Source organism: Eublepharis macularius, chromosome 5 (genome assembly GCF_028583425.1).
Source record: "Eublepharis macularius isolate TG4126 chromosome 5, MPM_Emac_v1.0, whole genome shotgun sequence".
Classification (NCBI taxonomy): domain Eukaryota; kingdom Metazoa; phylum Chordata; class Lepidosauria; order Squamata; family Eublepharidae; genus Eublepharis; species Eublepharis macularius.
The window spans coordinates 51249056-51269681 of NC_072794.1; positions in this window are offsets into that span (position 1 = coordinate 51249056).

Here is a 20626-nt window from a genome sequence, read left to right on the forward strand (position 1 = left end):
CATATGCACAGGGCCTAATACAGATGGCAGTATGTTTTGGAAAACTTCCTTATGGGTCTGGATGAGCCTCAATGGACTGGAGTATAATTTTGTCTCCTATATGAGGGAAAATCTCAACAGTTCTCAGATATATAAATACAGCGGTTGAAGTTCTTTGAAGTTCATCAAGCTTTAATGAGCTTTGTAATTTTTTTAATGTTCTCAGTTTCAAAGCATATGGTAGATGTCATTTTAATCCACACAAACTTATTTAATGAGACAACAGTAAAAAAAAACCCTCTTTATAAGTGTGTAGCATTTCATCTACCACGCTGCATTATTTTGAAATGTCTTCCTGAAATCAAATGAATATTTTCTGTGTTTCGATGGGAACATCTGCCTGTGTGACATTTAAGAAGCTACAATAAAACACAAATGCATAAGAATTTGTAAAGGAAAGTAGAGCGTGTGCATGCAATGATCATGCGAACACGGCATCTCCAGTGGATCAGATAAACCAATGTTCCCTAAATCTTTGAAATGGGAGGGGCACCCTTGGGATTATACTATAGCAGTACATTTCTCTTTTATATTTAAGAACATAACTGTTCTTTCATCCTTTCATCTGGATTAATCTAGAACTCTTTATTGGGGATCTTGTAGGATAAGTATATCCACAAGGACTAAGTGTTTCTACCCTGCAGAGGATGGTAGAGGAAGGATTATTGCATATGCGTCTTACAAGAAGAAGCTTAGAGAAAGGGAAGAAATTAACATGAAAAATAAGTTGAAATATTTGTTAACTCAGTTTGCTACATTTCCCAATCTAGATCCCTATCAAGAGTTGTAAAAGGTTATATATGAGTTGAATAATATATTGTTAGTGAAAGCATAACATGCTTAATTGTGTTTCCATCGTCATTCTGGGAAGGAGGAAAGCGAGCTGGCAGACTATTGGCTCATCGTTTAAGGCAGCAAAAGAACAAGAATTATATTCCTTAGGTTAAGGATGAGGAGAATGTAATGCATGCTGCTTCTACTGAAATAAATTTGCAGTTTCAAAAGTGTTACTCTACATTGTATAGTAAGGGCAAAGAAACATCAGGAGAAGACTTGGAACATTTTTCTCTCACCTTGATCTTCCATATTTTGATATGGCTCAGCCACAGTTACTTGCTGAACCTTTGTATATGGATTAAACTAATGCTGTGATAATGAATATGAGCCCTGGTAAATCTCCAGGACCTGGTGGGTTCCCTATTGAATGGTATAAAACCTTTTGAGATTTTTTAATTCCAAAATTATATCAATTGTAAAATGAAATTCTCCCGTTGGTCCAGGAGTGGGTCAGTCAGACTCGTGGGAAGTAGCTCCTCCTCTGGTGCAGGGTCGGATTGGCTTTGCAATTCCAGGTAGGAGGGGCTCTTCCCTGGACCTCCAGTTTTTTCCGGCCCTGCTCTTGCAGGGTTGTGTTTTGGCTTGCTCGTATAGAGCACAGCAATTTCAAAAAAAAAAAAGAAGAAGAAGAAGACGACGACGACGGAGGGGACGGAGGGGCAAGGGAAAAGGGAAGGGAATCTCCCTCCTAACTTGCGCTCTCCCCCCCCCCCGGATCGAGCCGCAGGGAGCGGCTAGAAAACGGCGCCAAAAGCGGCGCGCGAAAAAAAAAAAAAAGCTGCGGGCGCACGGACGCTGCAGGAGGCCGGGGAAACTGCAAACGGCCGCGGCGACGGTGTTGGCCAGCGCGTCCAGCAGCGTTTTTTGCTGGCTCGGCCCGGAAAGCAACCTTGGGTCTCCAGGTGCACGGGCGGCGGCGCTGACAGAGGCACTCCCAGGACTTCGGCAAAGGTAGGGAGCTACGTGCCTGGCGGGGGCCGGAGCGGAATAAGGCGAAACCAGCGTGGCTTTAGCCCCTGGAGCCTGCCTAGAGAAGGTGAAACGGGGGTGCTAGGTGGTCCCTTTTCCCCGTTTTTTTCCTTTGGGGTTTTTTTCGCTTTTCTCTAATGGCTAGCCCCCCCTCCTTCCCCCGTGCCCTTGATTGATCTCCCTCTCATCAGCCGCCATTTTGTGTTCTCCCCTAGGCGGGAAGATTTTGGCGGGAATGGCCACCAAGGCAGGGCAGAGCGAAGAGGGGACAGCAGAGGGACCCTTAAGCAGCTTGGAGTCTCCTAGCTCACCCTTTTCCCCTCAATCAGAGCAAGGTCCCAGTGGAATGAACCAGGAGAGCAATATGGATCTGAAAGACCAGGAGACGAAAGCAAGTATGCTAACCTGGATGAGGGGTGAAATGAGAAAGGAACTCAGAGCAGTAGTGCAGGAGTTCAGGGCTCAGCACGTCTCAGAGTCATCTAAAGGGAGCCAGAGGCACCTTTCCCACAAGGGCAAGAGACATGCGAAGCCCGCTTCCCTTCACAGGTCCAAGAGGAGGAGGAAGGAGAAGGAATGGACAGAGGAATCATCCAGCCAGTCTGGAGACATTGATTCAGGCTCTGAAGCATCGGGTCTAGAAACAAACTCCGAAGAAGAACTATCAGAGGAAGAGGAAGACCCTATGACCTCTACACAGCTCAGGCTGTTCCCACAGGATCTATACTCTAGATTATTGCCAAAGGTCCTGAGGACGCTGGAAATCACCCAGAAGGAAGTGGGGAAAGAGGATACAGACCAATCCTACCCACAGGGCAGTGAAAAGGTTCTCCCCAAAGTAGGACAGCCGCAGACGGGGGTGCCATTGCCAGCTATGTTTCACAGCATCCTTAAGGCAGAATGGGATAACCCAGCTAAACCAAAGGCCTTACAGTCAGTGTTCAATAAATTCTATAGACTGGGACCAGATGCAACAAGAAAGATCAAGTTACCTGCAGTGGACGACCCGATCTCCAGCCTGGCCACCACATCAGTACTACCTATGGATGCAGAGGGCATGCCTAAAGATCCATCCGATAAAAAGATTGAGCAGGCACTACGCAGGAACTTCGAGGCGTCTGCAGCATCATTGAGAGCCTCCGCCACGGGTTCACTGTTTGCCAGAGCAGCGTTCACTTGGGTGTCAGAACTAGCGGATGCAGGCAAGGAGATACCACGGAAATTCAGGAATGTGGTCAAGAAATTAGCCCTGTCCACGGCCTTCATGGCAGATTCCTCAATGGACTCTTTCCAGATGACCTCGAGGGCCATGGGTTTCAACGTGACAGCAAGACGCAACACGTGGCTCAGGAACTGGGACGTGGACCCACCGGCACGCAACAAAGTGGCGGCGATACCCTTCTCAGGGACAAAGTTGTTTGGAGAGGCACTGGATAAATTTCTAGTGGAAGACACTGAGAAGAAAAAGGTCCTGCCCTCCAAGAAACGCGATTTCAAGGGCAAGAGCAAGCAGGCTTTTCGAGACCCCAAGCGTTCCTTTCGATCCAGTGGTGACAGAACATTCAAAGGCCGGTGGCAAACAAAACCAAGGAGTGACAACAAACACTTCGGTTTCAGAAGACAGAGCCAACAGTCAAAGGGCCAGAAGAAAGGAAATCAGGCATGACTATCTGGAGGGGAAAGAGTCCATCCCAATTGGGGGAAGATTGCAACACTTTGCAGTTCAATGGACAAGATCAATATCAGACAAGTGGGTACTGGAAACAGTATCCAAGGGATACACTTTGGAGTTCGAAAGACAACCGCCCTCGAGACTACTTACGCTGCCGAGACATCAAATGGAATCGAAACATCTCAAGATTCTCGGAGCCATTCGACATCTAGTAGAGATAAGAGCAATAGAGCCAGTCCCGAAACACCTACGGAATCGGGGTGTCTATTCGGTATTCTTTATCGTACCAAAGAAAAACGGAGAGGTAAGAGCTATACTGGACTTACGATGGCTCAACCGGTACATAAAGCGCCGCAAGTTCAAGATGGAAACCCTGAAGACAACAGTAGGAGCTATCCGGAAGGAGGACTTCCTGACCTCGATCGATCTTTCAGAGGCATACCTTCACATACCGATACGACAGTCTCACCGCAAATACCTCAGATTCGCATACAATGGAGACCATTACCAATACAGGGCGCTACCGTTCGGGTTGAAGTCTTCACCGAGGGTGTTCACCAAGGTGTTGGTGACATTGGTAGCAGTGCTCCGGGTCCAAGGGATTGCCCTGTCTCCATACCTGGACGACCTGCTGATAAAGGCTCCCTCATTACCTGCGGGAAGGACAGCGACACAGGAAACGACCCGGTGCCTTCAGGAGCATGGGTTTGTGATCAACTGGAAGAAAAGTTGCATCATCCCTACACAAAGAATCAATCACCTGGGAGTGTTCATAGATACAACAAGGGACAGAGCCTTCTTGTCTGAAGAGAGACAACAAAAGATTTCCACGATGATAAAGGCGATACAAAGCAGAAAGAAAGTGGAAGTTATGTTTCTAGCGAAACTGCTCGGCATGATGGTGTCATGCCAGGACATTGTGAGCTGGTCTCGCTTCCACACTCGCCCGCTCCAAACCTTTCTACGTCCTTTCCAGAAAGTCATAACTCACAAACAAAGGAAGTGGGTGACGATAACAGAGTCCCTCAGGGTGGAGCTGAATTGGTGGACGGAGCCTGCCAGGTTCAGCGACGGCGTGCCGCTCAGAGAACCAAAGAGATCCATCGTGACTACAGATGCGAGTCTGTCGGGATGGGGCGCTTATATGACAGGCAGGATGTGCCAGGGTACCTGGACAAAGGAAGAAAGGAACCAAAGCATAAACTTGTTAGAGCTGAGAGCCATCAACTACGGACTATGGGAGTTGCAGGAGGATCTGCTACATCAACATGTGCTGATAAGAACGGACAACATGACGGCAAAGGCCTACATAAACAGGCAAGGAGGGACCAGGTCTCCAAGATTGAGCAGAGAGACAGAGGAGATTTTCCAGTGGGTGGAGTCGCATCTCCTGTCCATAAAGGCAGTGCATCTAGCGGGGAAACAGAACATAGTGGCAGACTGGCTGAGCCGAAATTCAGTGGACCAAGCAGAGTGGAGACTGCACGATCAAGTATTCAGACAGATATGCTGGAGATGGGGGACGCCGGAAGTGGATCTATTCGCGACGGCATCAAACAGGCAGGTCACAAAGTTCTTTGCCAGGTGGGAGGAAAAGGCAGCCATCGGAACCGATGCCTTAAGCGAGGACTGGCCTCGTGCCCTGCTTTATGCTTTTCCACCGGTCAGCATTCTCAGCAGAGTGGTACAGAAGATCGTGGAACAAGAGGCGGAGGTGATCTTGGTGGCCCCTTACTGGCCACGGAGACCGTGGTTTCAAGAGGTCATGAGACTATCGACGACAGACCCATGGGAACTGCCCCACAGGTCGGACCTGCTGAAACAAGGAGATATACTACACCCAGACCCGACGTCATTAAGACTGACAGCTTGGCGGTTGAGTTCGACCAACTGAAGAGGTGTGGCTACGCCGAGGAGGTGATAAAGACCATGTTGGCCTCCAGGAAGGACTCAACTAACAAGAGCTATGACAGGACTTGGCAGGTGTTCTCCAGTTGGTGCATGGAACGGAAACGTACTGCTCTGACTGCGTCCATCAAGGACATTTTGCTTTTCTTACAAGAGGGGTTGGATAAGGGACTAAGCACTAGTACCCTAAAGAGACAACTGGCAGCCATCTCAGCTGTGAGGGGATCTAGGAAAGGGGGCTCCCTCAATAAACACCCTCACATAAGACGTTTTATACGGGGAACTATGCTCTTAAATCCTCCACAAGTACATAGGTTCCCTACCTGGAATCTGAATGTAGTGCTTTCTGCACTTACGAAGGAACCGTTTGAGCCCATGGCGCTCTGTCCCCTTAGAGAGCTCACTCTAAAGACCATTTTTCTAGTGGGACTAACGTCCGCTAGAAGGGTATCGGAGATACGGGCACTGTCTGTGAATAGGGAACTTTGTATTTTCCATGCTGACAGGGTAGTCCTGAGGCCCGATCCGACCTTTATTCCAAAGGTGAACTCCGAGTTTCACAGGGGTGAGGACATAGTGTTGCCTTCTTTTTGTCCTAATCCTACTCATAGCAAGGAGAGGGAGTGGCATAAATTGGATGTTCGGAGGGCCCTGAGCTATTACATTGACAGGACTAAGACTAGCCGTAAGGTGGAGAAATTGTTCGTCTCCTTTAGGAAGAGTTCTTTAGGGGAACAAGTGTCAACTGCAACCCTGAGTAGATGGATTCGGGACTGTATTGTTCTGGCCTATAGGACAAGTAAGAGGTCCCCTCCTGAGGGGATTACTGCCCATTCAGTAAGGGGAGCTGCTGCGTCAGCGGCATATAGGGCTTTTCCAACACTGGAAAAGATATGCAAGGCGGCTACCTGGAAATCGGTGCACACTTTCACCAAACACTACAAGGTAGATCAGCTGGCCTCCGCAGAAGCGGCCTTTGGGAGGAGAGTGCTACAGCACGTCCTGGAGGCCTAGAGTAGGAAATTACCCACCCGGTAGTTCACTGCTGGACATATGTCCCACGAGTCTGACTGACCCACTCCTGGACCAATGGGAGAATGGAAGATTTGTGTTCACTCACCGTGAAGCTTCCTTTCTCCGTGGTCCAGGAGTGGGTCAGTCAATACCCACCCAGTAGTTGTTAGATTGGGAGGGGGTATCCTAACGGATGTAGTTGGATAGTTTGGTTAGGAAGTTTTTGTCAAGTTTATACATGTTATCAGTATGTTATGAGCAGGTTACAAGATGGAAGGTGGCTTCTGTGGTGTACTGCATGGAGATAATGGGCTTGGAAAAGAACTGGAGGTCCAGGGAAGAGCCCCTCCTACCTGGAATTGCAAAGCCAATCCGACCCTGCACCAGAGGAGGAGCTACTTCCCACGAGTCTGACTGACCCACTCCTGGACCACGGAGAAAGGAAGCTTCACGGTGAGTGAACACAAATCTTCCATTTTTGAATCTGGTGTATTGCCAACATCACTGCAGGAAGCTTAAATTACTGTGATTCCAAAGCCAGGCAAAGACCATACTCAAATAGCAATTTTTCAACCTATTTCTTTGATGAATGTGGACGCTGAAGTATTAACTGCCATTCTTGCTAACAGACTTCAGGAGATTATTAGAACTTTGGTATATATAGACTGGGTAGGATTTATGTCTTTCTCTCCAGTGGAGATCTAAAACAACTTACATCTCGTCGCCTGCATTTTTTACCTCACAACAAACCCTGTGAGGTAGGTTAGACTGAGACTGTATGACTGGCCCAAGGTCACCCAGCAAGCTTGCAGGGCAGATTGGGGAATTGAACCTGGCTCTGCCTAATCCATCTAGATCCTAAGTCCATCATTTTAGTCACTACATCACTTTGGCTGTCACATGAGATGCTTTATGCTAATGAGTGCTTTATGCTGTTTTTATATGTAGGTTTTGGTCATTACTGAATGTGCCCAAACACAAAAAAGGGAAACTTCCTTATAATAACACCAACGGCAAGGGAGCACCTGCTCAAGGAAGTACAACCAAAAATAAAGTTTCCGTATAGGACGGCATGGTCTGTATTTATAAAGCCTTCAATGGGCAAATTCCAGTATTATTAATTGCACATACAAATACATAGTTCCCTACACACACATCAGGTGGAACTAGTATTTCACATAAGTATACAAAAATCAAAGTGCCCAAAATTTGGAGCAATTACAGTCAAGACCCGAATGGGTAAACAAATGCCGCTCATTCCCCTAGGTGCGGGGAGAGCTCCGGCTTGGATTCCAGGCAGCTGGCGTTCCCTGAAAGCTGGCTACGAGCTTCGCCGGCCTTTTGTTGCTCTGCTTGTTTCGAAGCAATTCTTCCGGCCAGTATTTAGTAATTTATGAATAAACGCATTCCAAACTCCGTCTCTGATATCGTCAGTATCTATGGGGACCCCATAGATGGGGATGCTGATGGGGAGGTAGTAGTGTGTTTGAGCAGTGGGAGTCTATGAGGTACCAAGAACAGCTAAAATTAAAGAATTTTAATCACAGAACCAAAGCAAGCAGGGAACTCAAAAAGAAGTGACTAAAAACGTATTTCCTCTGTCCCTCCCTTTGTACATGTCTAACTTAGATCTTCTGTTAAGGCAGACTCTCTGTCTTAGAAAGTTCAGTCTTATTGAAAAGCCCTCATATGTTTCATGCTTCAGGCCTCCAGCCTCCACGTGGCCAATGGCTGCCTCCTATAAGGAGTGAACTCTCAGCAGCTTCCAGCTCGAATCAGCCAAAGAGAAACACCCTTCTCCCTCTGCCAGGAGGTTTTATTCTCTCCTTTTGCCCATCCCCTGGGCAAGTCAAAGGGGCAGATCAGAGAAGTTTTTCCTGAATGCTCTAGGAAGAAAGTTTTCTGGTATTTTAGTCCTCCAAGTTCTTTTTTCTCAGTAGGGTTTTTTTAAATCGGTTCTGGCCCCATACTGCATTGATTTCTGTGTGAATGGTCAAAATACTCCAATTCAAGCTCCAAACTGCTTTGACTTTTTTGTGTTGTGCATGGGGAAAAGCTGCATCTGCTATGGAATCAATCTTTCTCCAGCTTTTCTATGGCTTTTCTCCTTGCACACATGCTTGATGTTTTTTTCCCAGTGAAGTCAAACCATTGCCTTTTTGATGTGCAGAATGCTTTCTTTGGTGTAAAGCCTGGCCCTGGCCCTGCCTTTCACCCTCTATTCCCCTGCATCCTGATTGGTTGAACATCAACCAATCCAATTTTTTTCCTGAATTAAAAAAAAAATAAACAACAATGATGGTGCCTTAAAAAAAAACCTTGTGACTTACAGGAAAAAAGGCTGCAATATGGCTAACACAAAAAGTCTGCAGAGAGCTCTGAATCCCACTTGTTATTTTAAGGTTTCCCTTGGTGCTTCCTGTACTTTTTCGTCAATTTTTTTTGGCATTTAATTTTTTTAAAAGCGATGTTGGAACATTAGTGCCTTAAAAAAAATCCTTTTAAGTTTCTTCAGCCCTTGAACTGACGAAACTGACAAGTTCTCAGCCGATCAACTGACAAAACAATGTGTTCCCCAGAAAGGCACAGCAGAAACAGGGCATTTTTCTAGAAAAATAAACAGATCCCCTCAAGTGCAGAATTGCAGATGCCCAAAGAGGATCCAGTCCTTGTAGACTGAACATCCAGAAAACCCAGTGTATGTGTGAATGTGGAAAACACCTGTGTCTCTGTCTTCCCCCCCCCTCCAAACCTGGAAGGGTAAGCTTTTAGCAGAAAGTCTTCTGGCCACATCTGGATAACTAAAGCCCAAGACTAGGTGAGGCTTAGAAAGCATATGGCTTTCCCTCCCCCCTCCTACTTATTCTCAGCTAAGAGACGCTTTTAAATTGGGGGGTGTTCTGATACACCCCACATCTACAAATGAAAGCCTTTCTCTGCACCTTCTATAAACAAATAAATGTTTTATAAATAAATAACAGCCTCCCCATAAGGATATTTGTTTATTGGCAATCACAATTGGGATCAATGTTGCCAGGGAACAAAACGTTGAATGAGACTGTCCATTCCAGTACCACAAACAGTTTTGCGTGATATTTCTGTAGGTCCCATTACTGCTGTTTAAGGAATACAGGATGTGTCATTCATACATTAAGTAAAATGGACATCATCCCAAAGATACTAGGACCACACTGCAACTACCTTAAAGTATCTCATCATTCACCAGGCAAGAAGTGTTGATTACTTGTTCTAAGGGGCTTGATTATCTATCCATTCTAGTGATAACAACAGACATTTCGTGCATCGATCTTCTATCACCTGCTCAATTTGTTACTCACTGTTCTTAAATTGTCCAAATCAACATATTCATTCAGCATAAGCAAACCGCCTTGAGTTTTTCTGCTTAATTTGACATATTTTAAAAGAGCATGATGCTCTTCAGACATTTGGAGGAGAACATGAAAGTAGACGTCAACCTCATTCTGTCAAAGCAAATGCTCTTGTCTCCCTGCTGACTTTAAAGAACATGTGGACATCTTGTGTTCAGGCAAGTAATTGGCATTTTTAAGAGGTTGTCCTTTCTGAGCTAACTTGACAGCTAATTTGCATGTACTATAGGCATGTTTTGTGAGAAAGATGGGCAAAGCCCTTTGGTTTTACAGGCCTGAAAAAAATGGCAAAGAATGTATCAAGATATCAGCTATTTTGTATCCAAAGTGAGAATCTGAAATGGGAAAACAACATTAGAGCTTGCATCTTGGAGACAAGCAGGGACCAGCTAGACAGGTAGCTAAGCTGGGAAGCAGTCAGTTGGTCAAGGAGGAAGATTGAGATGTTGTTGTCTGTTCCCGCTGTGCTTTTACTTGCAACACCATCTGCTGGCCTTTTTGCAATGATTGTACTAAAGTGTAGTAGAGAGCAGGCCAATAGTTCCTTCTGTGGGTATATTATTTCAGAGGATAAAGTATCTGGGTTCCAGTATCCTTGGTTTCCAAATCTGGATATTTATTGTTTACACCTGGAATAACAAGAGCCCAGTGGAATGAAATAAATGTGGGAAAGTATAAATATGCATATTTTCTCAAAACACTCCCCACCCCGCCACCAATGCTTATTGCAATATGTTCTTCAGCTTTATGGGCGACCAATTTATTCAGATGTTTAGCCTACCCTACTACAATGTCTTTAAGCAATAACTGTGTTAAAAATATGGCCTTCATCCTTCCTCCCCAAGCCTGCAGTTTAATTCATAGGACCACACTTCTGTGCTCAAACAATGGTTAAAAAGTGGTAAAGAGAAAGATCCCCCCTGTCCAAAACAATATAATAATAACATTCAATTTATACACTGTCCTTCAGGACAACTTTATACCCACTCAGAGCAGTTTACAAATTATGTTGTTAGTATTCCCATAACAAAACACCCTGTGAGGAGGGTGGGGCTGAGAGAGCTCCTAGAAGCTGTGACTCACCCAAGGTCACCCAGTGGGGTGGAGGAGTGGGGAATCAAACCTAGTTCTCCAGATTAGAGTCCCACACTCTTAACCACTACACCAAACTGGTTCTTATGGATGGAATGGCAATGCCAGTGATGATCCCCACTTGCAGCCTGATTAATCTGACTGGTTTTCAGATGGCATTGATGGAATTTCCTGTTGGTGCACCTGTTGATGCCCTTGTTGATCTCTGGGAAAAGGAAATGATCTGAGAAACTGACACAATCACTCCAGGGCAGCCCCTCTCAGGCCTAAGAGCCTGGGTTGCCTCTTGGATTACTGAGAGCCAAGCTACAAGTGACGCCTGACACAGGTTGGACACTTGTCAGCTTACCTCAAGTTTTGATGGGAAATGTAGGCGTCCTGGTTTTACAGCTTAGCTCTCCATTACAGCTGCAAGACCAGGATGCCTACATTTCCCATCAAAACTTGAGGGAAGCTGACAAGTGTCCAACCTGTGTCAGGCGTCACTTGTAGCTTAGCTCTCAGGGACTGTGGATAATGAAAAGACAAAGAAGATGGCAATACAGCCACAGTGGAGAAAGACTTGTGATGAATCAGACAAGGCACAAGCTAGAGTTTATTTTAAAAACTATTCAGTAGTGGCAGTGGTGGTGAGGAAACAGCATTTCCCCACCACTATTGCACCTCTGTGGTGTAGACCTGTGCAACTTCTGGATGGTTGAGGGCTTCTGGATGGTTGAGGTCTGGATGGTTGATGGGTTCTGGTCTGTAGGAGGAGGTGGATCACTGCAATCATTTTACTCAACACTTTGCAGACAAAATCTCTCACATCTGTTCTGACTTGGACTCTACATTAGCAGTGACACGACCAGATGGTCCCAGGGTACCAATTTGTCCAGTTGTGTGAGCTACCCACCACCTTGGAAGTTTGATACCACCTGCTTGTATGACCCTTGCCCCTCAATAACTGAATAACTAACATTCAGTCTCAGATGTACCTTTCCTCAGCAAAGTAACTGAATGAGTGGAGTCTGGGCAACTACAGAGGTTGCTGAATGAAATGGATTGTTTTAATCCACTCCAATCTGGTTTCCAGCCTCAGTAAGGGATTGAAACAGCTTTGACTGCCATGGTAGATGACCTGTGCCAGGAGATGGACAGGGGGAATGTGACCCTGTGAATTCTCCGGGACCCCTCAGCAGGTTCAGTATCATCAATCATGGTATCCTTCTGGACTACCTTTTAGGTTTGGGACTAGGAAATGTCATTATATGGTGGTTTGGGTCCTACCTTGAAGGACCCAGATTTTCTGTTGGATAAACAGGTGGCAGCAGTGGCTCGGGGCATCTTTCACCAGCTTTGGCTGGTAAGCCACCTGTAACTCGCTTTGGGCAGAAAAGGTCTCCCCACTGTGGTGCATGCCCTGGTAACATCTAGATTAGATTACTCTAGTGTGTTGTGTGGGGGGGGCTGTCCTTGAAGATTGTCCAGAAACCACAGTTGGTACAGAATGCAGTGGCCAGAATGTTGACTGCAGTGGGTCATAGGAGTCTTGTCTCATCTACACAAGCTCCCAATTTGCTTCTGACCTTTAAAGCCTATTTGACCTGGAGCAGCACACCTTCCGGACTGCTTACTCCCAAGTGAGCCTACCCAACCTCTCTGCTTTGGGTGCCCCTGCTAGAGCTAAGCTACCAGTGATGCCTGACACAGGTTGGAAGACGCTGTCGTTCCAGGAGCTTGGCACGATGTTCCGTGGCCAGTAAGCAGTGTGAAAATGGCCTTTGTGAATAAAAAAGCCCCCCTGAATAATTCAGTTTTGCATAGTTTGCAGAAACCCAGAGAGTGGGAGCCTGCCTAACCTTATCAGGCAGGCCATTCTACAAAAGGGGGGGGGGGACAGAGAATGCACATTGTGGGCATGTTCAGGGTGGCTCTCTCCACTCACTGGAGGAAGAGCTCCCAAGCCTTATGTTTCCAAATAGTCTGAGATTTGACACTTGTCAATGAAGTTTGCCTGGAAGAAAGTGAGGAGGAATATGAACTTACCAGCAATAATGTAATCTCTCCTTCCAATAGTGTACTCAGATCTTTTTTCCTAAGATGGTCCCAAGAAAATCTGTTTCCAGTAAGTTTTTCAAAAAAAAGACAAAAATAATAATTGCACTCTTCCTGGTTACTACAAACTGGATTGGAACCAATCAAAGACCTTCATTTAAACAAATTACCAATGTTTCTCTGTTAGTATTCAGAGTTCAGACATTGCTGCATTTGCTAATAGCTGATTAATCTGATTTATATGGTAAATTTGTAAAGTTCATTTATATGCATCTTTCTTTTAAACGCTTGTTCTGAGTCAGTGGAAAGCAAGACAAGAAATCCAAATAAATATGTAGAAGTTCACATATAGGATAGCTTTTCTTTTGAAAAGGCAGGCCTTGTCCCCTCCTGTTCATGAAAGAACTAGTGAGGCTTGTTTGGGAAGAAGTAGAGTGATAGTTTCAATGGCAGATTACCATTTAGACAGCTCAGGTAAATTACAACTGAAGCGGGATCTATGTTGGGGTATGAAAGTGCACTCCTACTGCAGTAGCAGCAAGCAGGGCAGGAACGGTATCCACACAAAACCGTTCCTGCCCTGCTTGTTGCTACTGCCGTCCCACCCTGCCCTCCTTTTCATCTGTTGCACCTGCACAAAATCACAGTGAAACAGCAAAGGCACCAGCCACCCCCACCCGAAACCTCACACTTTCCCCTCACTTTCACTTTCTCTGCTGAGCTGTACACTATAGCTTGAAAAAGTTTGGGGGTGGGTGGGGATGATGTGTGGCATCAAGCTACCCAATGCCAGTCTGAAAAAAGAGCTTAGCTCCACCTCTTTTCTGTGGTGACTGCAGTTCGAGTGTCTGGATGGATGCAGCCACCCCGCAGGTCTCCATTTGAACCAACTCAAAGGGTTTTCCCCCCATCTAGTTTAAAGGGAAATGCCCAGGGAACGCCCTTCCTTATAAACGCAGGGGCTTTCTGTCCTTCATGCAAGAAAAAAATCTCCATGTGGAAGCAGCTTTAATTTTAAGAGGACTCAGAAATGCCATGGTAGGTTTGAAGGGAATAACGTCAGCAATTAATTGTTACTGGGAGATTTAATGCAACGGAGAAAAAGCAACGGAAGTTAAAAATGTATATCGATCGATCCATCTGTCCATCCATACATGCATACATACATTGAGAGGAAAATTCCTGGGGGAAAGATTGCACCCAAAACAAAGTGATGGATATGGGTGCTAGTGAAGCTATCCCGTTTTTATCTTGTCCCTCCTACAAGGAGCTCAGGGTAATGAGCATGCTTCTTTCATCCTCCATTTCATTCTGACAATGTGACTAGTCTAAGATCACCTACTGGGCCTTGTGGTTAAGTAGAGATTTAAACTTGGTTATTTCCAGTCCTAGTTTGACCCTCTAACCACTACAACACCTTGAGATAGTGGTGAAGAAAACGAACTGTGATCCAGATAGTCCCTGGTTCAAATCTTGCCGTGAATTCACTATGCATCCTTAAGCCACACTCAGCTATTAATAATAACTGGATAATAAACTGGCCTGTTCTGGATTACTGAACTCATTTATGTATGTGAAGTGCATTGAACAATGGAGTACATGCTCATAAGTGCAACCACACAGAAACTGTCAGCCAACAGTGTCTTTGAAAAGGTAACCCGTTCAACTTGTGTGATTACACTAAGTGCTAGAGTCGTTTTTCACAATCCTTCCAATTTGAAGCAACTGGAGCCCAGGCTTCTGTCCCATTCTTGAGGAATTACAGCCCTGCAAAAATAATACAGTCCCAGGAACACCAACCAAACACAATACATATACACCACGTTTAATCATATTGATCACATACAACATTTCTTATTACTTTATTCAAGGTGATAAGAGCATATTAAGTATTAGCAAGCTTTCCAGCAACCAGATTCTTCCCCAGCTGCCTAGCTTTAGCTATTGATTCTGCCCTACTGGGCTAAATCAATTAGCTCATAGGGGTTACATACGCCATTTATTAATATTCCAGCATTAAAATTATAGTGTTTTGAAACTTGAAAACCATTCGTTAGAAGCTATGAGTTTTCCTATGTTATTGCATCCCTGGGCCTGACATGTGGATGCTGATGCCATGTTAGAAGTGAACTTGACCATTTAAAAATGCCAATCTTGATCAGGCCTACAAGACAGGAGGACCAGGCGATCTTCTTGTCTCTCCCCCTACCCATGCCTTTGTAAGTGCCAAAACACCACTTTAAATTGCACAATGGGCGCTGGGAGGAAACAAGACTGCCAGGTCCTGGTGTGCACCAAACACCAGGTTTTGCCTTGAGTGAAGTCTGATTTTGAAACTCAGTTTGCAGGCTTGGGGAAGGCAATTGATGAACAAACCCAAGATGCTGAAAAGATACACCATCTTCTCCCAAATTACCACGTACCAATTACACCTGAAAGCAAAATACAAGCGCTATATATTAGAATCTTTTTCTTGGGACTGGTTAGTAAAGATGTTGCTGTTCAGTGCTCCTTCTATGTTTGGCTCTGAACTTAAACTGGTAATTGCCTTCATGACAATAAACTGCAATTATTGTAATAATCTCATATATTTTGTAGTATTAGGATGTATTTTATGTCTTTTTAATGTTTTACATGGGTAGCATTCTTGCCAATTTGCAGTTTGTATATTTTTGTGTAATTTCATGTTATCTTATGCAGGAAATACATAATGTGTAACTTAATTACAGGATTTATAGACATAAATGGAAATTGAAATGAAAATATGCTAATAGCATCTGAGACTTATTGTTCCAGGCTGTGCTGAGATATATGCTCTTGAATCAATATTAGTTTGGTTGTCTAGCCTTCTTCAGAGCAGTCTCCTCCAGCTAAGAACTGTCTTTTTCAGAGAAAGAAGAGGAGCGAAGAAAAAATGATTTGCCTGTAAAATAAGGCACTTTTGCATATTAATTTGTGAAAATTCTTTGTACTTTAAGAATAAAATCCTTTAATACTTTGGTTGTGGAACAATTATGTATTCATTGGCTTTAACCTTATGCTAATAAGGGAACAAAGCTTTAATTTCTTTTCTTTGTCTTGTTTGTATTCCTTGTGCATGATTTAATGCAAACAATTGGTTCATATATGGTATTAGTGCTCTGCTGATCTCGCTTTATAAGTATTTCTGTTATAAATCTTGATTATCCAAGGTTTATAATTTGAAGGATAAAAATAATTTTGGGATGGAATTAAGCATGCTTCAGAGCAAAATCTAACTAGCTGCTTCTCCTTTTTTCTGTTACTGGACACTATATTTATGAACAGAGAACCAAATTAGAGGTTTGCGCTGGATTCCACATACATTAAATTTCATATCTTGACTTCCCCTCTTAAATTGTTGAAAAATCAAATCTCCAAATCCAATCACATGTAAGCATTTTTAAGCGCCAGTATTATCAGTGCCAGACAGCACCACTCATTCAGGTGTGGTGAGGGCAACTGGTCATGTATCACAGTTGCTTCCCACCAAAAGAAGTTTCCAACATTAGGGCCAGAATGAACATTGAAATGAGCTCAGCATTTTGACCCACCATCGTAAAGGGGCTTTGGAGTGTCCTGTTCTGTCCACTACCCTGCCCAGTGGATATAACTCAAACACTGTTGCCAGAAGTGTTTAATTTGTAGTGAATTGTCTCTATAATTGTGCATGAACATTATTTTGGACAAGGGGTATTTTGTGAATGCGGTATGTTTGGTATATGTTCTATTGCCTGAGAAGCCTGGTATGAATATAGCTTGGTTGGGCACTTGTAATTTGGGGCCTTTCAAAAAGGTTGTCATCACTGCCAGAAAGGTCTATTTTCAACAAATGTTTGCAGCATTAGTCATTGTTGGAAAAATCATTTCAAGTTCTCTGTGACAGACAGACCCAGCATCTATAGGAGACATCTGTGCCAACAGTCTTCCAGTGGGTGATATTTATATGCATGAAAATCTTGAGAAAAAATCTTGTCATGTTAAATTAACATTGTGCTCAATAATGTCAACATGTTAAACAAGACTTTAAAAAAAATCTTTTTGATATTTTAGAAAAATTAATTTGGGGTGTGTTTTGGATTTCTTGTTAAAAGGGAAGTATAGTAAACCAATATGGTGCTTGTTTTTGAGAACATTAATTAAAGTAACTACTGTAATAACTTATACGGCATGTGTCGCAACTGACCTATGGCAACTCCAGCAAGGGATTTTCAAGGCCAGTGCGAATCAGAGGTAGTTTGCCATTGTCTTCCTCTGCAGAAAAGTAGGACTTGAGTCGTGTGGCACTTTAGAGACCAACAAGATTTTCAGAGTATAAGCTTCTGAGAGTCAAAGCTCCCTTCTTCAGATGCCTCTGCAGAGTACCAACCAAGTATCGACCCTGCTTAGTTTCCGAGATTTGACAACATTGGGCTATACTATGCCTTCCCTCCACATGGCATGCAGCCTTAATAAATTTAACTATGCTTACTGAGGTAAAATCACTACATCAAAATTACTATAGATATTATAAATAACTGGCTTATCCAAAGCTATACATTGTTTTTGAAGGACTAATCAGTACTCTTAATTTGCACTCTTGCTCAGATTTGTTTCAAGTGACCTAAGGCATTTGATGGAGGCACCTAAGTATCAAAAGGAAGTATAGCTAGGAACAACCTATGGGGACACCAAAGTAAGCTGATTCATTGGCTGTGTTAGAGGTGGAAGTCATCATGAAGTGGAATTATGTTGTCATGAAAACTTGTTTTCTTTAACTTTTTTTAGGGCAACAGTCCTTTCAAAAGAAAAAAAAGTACTCACATGGCCATGTTATTACAAAAGATTTCTATGGGACATAATATTTGGGGGAATAACTTGTGGAGAGCTAGAGAACCACTCTTGTAGACTCTGGTGCTGGATTTATCCATCCAAATCACAGTGTCTGGTTTTAGCCAGGTATTAGACTAGGATTATTTCTGTACAAGTCATATTAGGAGGAGTAATCAGGAAGGTATTTTCTCTAGGATTAAAGTACCATTCTCATACTAGTATCTGGTAACTCAGAGGTATTCCAGCATAGGGTTGTAGTCAGGGCAGAACCAGTGAATGTAGTTTCCTACCTGGAAGTCCTGATTCACTCCACCTATATTGTGCATTTAAAATTTGTGACCCAAGAGATTCCAAGGAGACTACGGGCAAAGCTACAAGTGACGAATGACACTTGAACGGCAAGTGTATTTCTCCCTGTTCACTTGCGCTCCACTCAATCCACTTGCCGTTCAAGTGTCATTCGTCACTTGTAGCTCGGCCCTGAGAGAGCTTGTTTTTAGGATAGTTACATTTCATGTCAAAAAACAACACCACTGGGGACTGGTTTACCACTTCCTCTGCCTCAACTGTACCCACTTGACCCATCCATCTTTGCCTACCCAAGATTTTTGCTGACTTGGAGTGGATTTTTCAATATCACTATACTCTTTGTCGTGCTTAAATATACCGTCCTCCGTTAACTGCTATGATTTTCAGCAAAGAAGGGTTCTTAAACAGGAGAAAGGTGTAACTTTAGGAGGGCTTTATTGTTTTAAAGAAATGAGGTCATTACAAGCAAGTAAAAACTTCTGAACTTTTGTGTCTGTTCTTAGTTGTTTTACAAGTTTATTATGCTAACCGTTTCCTAGATACTATTCATTGATATTTGAGCATGGCAACAGTGTTACAGAAATTTCTGATGGTTATGAGCAAACCACAGATTTCCCACTGATTTCTTTGGAGCTCAGTAGGGAAACATGGATACACCAACTAGTGAGAAAGTATGGCTATTGCCAAAAGCAGAAGGCTTGGAGCAGCTCTAATGTCAGAGCAACGCTGTCTAGAATTTTGTAGGAAACATTAGAGGGACATAGAATTGTTCTGATTAATGTCCCAGAGATTGCTTTTATGATAGCCTCTCAAAACAGGCAGTGATCACTTGGTCTTATTGTGGCAAAGTAGTAGAGGTATATGCCAGACTTGCACCAGAGCTCTGGAGGACAAATGCTGGGGCAGACCCTATCCTTTTTTGCAAAAAGTGTTGCATGTTTTAATGCTTTGAAAGCCTGTGAGTAGCTAAATGTGGACCAACACACAATGTTTTTTCTAATGTAGCCATGGAAGGGAGATCAGCATAGGAGAAGAGCTATTTAACTCTTTCCCCTTGTGCCATTTTCCCTGCTGAAAATTCTATTCCTCCAGCTTCTTTTGTTTATTAATATATTTGTACACCACCTTTCTTCTTGGCTCCAGGAAGTTTACAGGTAATAATTAAAACATTACAGATCGAAACCAGATAAAATAAACCTCTGCAAAACCTACCCCCTCCTCAAGCCGTGAAAGGCTTTAGACCAGTGCCTTGAACTGACCTTGGAAACAAACTGGCAGTAGCCAATGTAGCTACCTCAGAATGGAAGATATGTTCCCATCAGCTAATCCCGGACAATAGTTGGGCTGCTATGTTCTGAAGCAGCTGCAGTTTCTGGGTTGTCTTCAAGGGCAGCCCAACATAAGAGTGTGTTACAGTAATCCAACTGCTAGGTTACAGAAGCATGGATCAAGATAGTCAGGTCAGCCATTTAAGAAAAAGAGAATTGGAGAATCAGATGCAGCTGATATAAGGCAGTCTTGGCTACTGCAAAAACTTGCTTTTCTAACAGCAAGGCTGAGTCCATGAGTACCGCATACTCAGATTAAACAAAGGGTAGCATATGAATTGTGTGCCCCCACAGGTCTGTTACTCAAACACTACTAGAGTGATGTTGTACTTACTTATGCTATAAGTATGAATCCTTTTTCCGTATGAATTTTGACTGAACAGACAGGATACAGATGGACATAAACAAACTTTTTTAAATTTAACAGAAACAAAAGTATTTAAGAGGGTACATGTCTTGTACAGTTAGCTTCTGTTTATAAAATGAACCTGGCTCTCAATTTCACCTTCCAACGTTACAAATTTTCCCAATATGTGAGTAAATTGTAACTGAGCCATAGATTATGTAACTAAACACTGAGGGCTATTTGGTTCCCCTTTTCCCAGACAGTTTACTTCAGTTTATGATGTTTCACCGGCACCTGTTACCATAACCTACACAACGTACAGTCTCCTGTCTTGAACATGATGCTTATTTGTCTCAGTAAAACAAGCTTTCTTCCCTAAGCTGACCCAGAACTCTATCCAAAAGCCAAATAAAAACCTGATTAAACTGATCCTCTTATTCCCTATCTGAGGAGAGAAGTTTTTATCTCCCTTTTCAAAATGAGGCTTGCTTGCCTCCTCCCATCCAGGAGCTTTCCATGGGCTCTGACTGGCTAACAAACACTTGGATTTGCATAAGGCCAAAATCTCAAAGTTTGGTTCAGATGGTTTAGAGCAATGAAGGGTAGGTGGGACTTTTGGGGATGATTGCCACAATAACATCTCCATATTAATAACATCCAACTCCCAAGCTCCAGGTGATGTCATTCAGTAGATATATATCTACCTTGTGGCACTGCACAGGACAAATCCTACCCAATTCATTCTGTGCCTCTTCTCTGTTAATGTGAGAAGTCACTTGCTTATCAAAAAGGTAACACACACACACACATGTAGCACCCCTCTCATTGTCCTGAGTCGCCTATCCCAATAATTTCT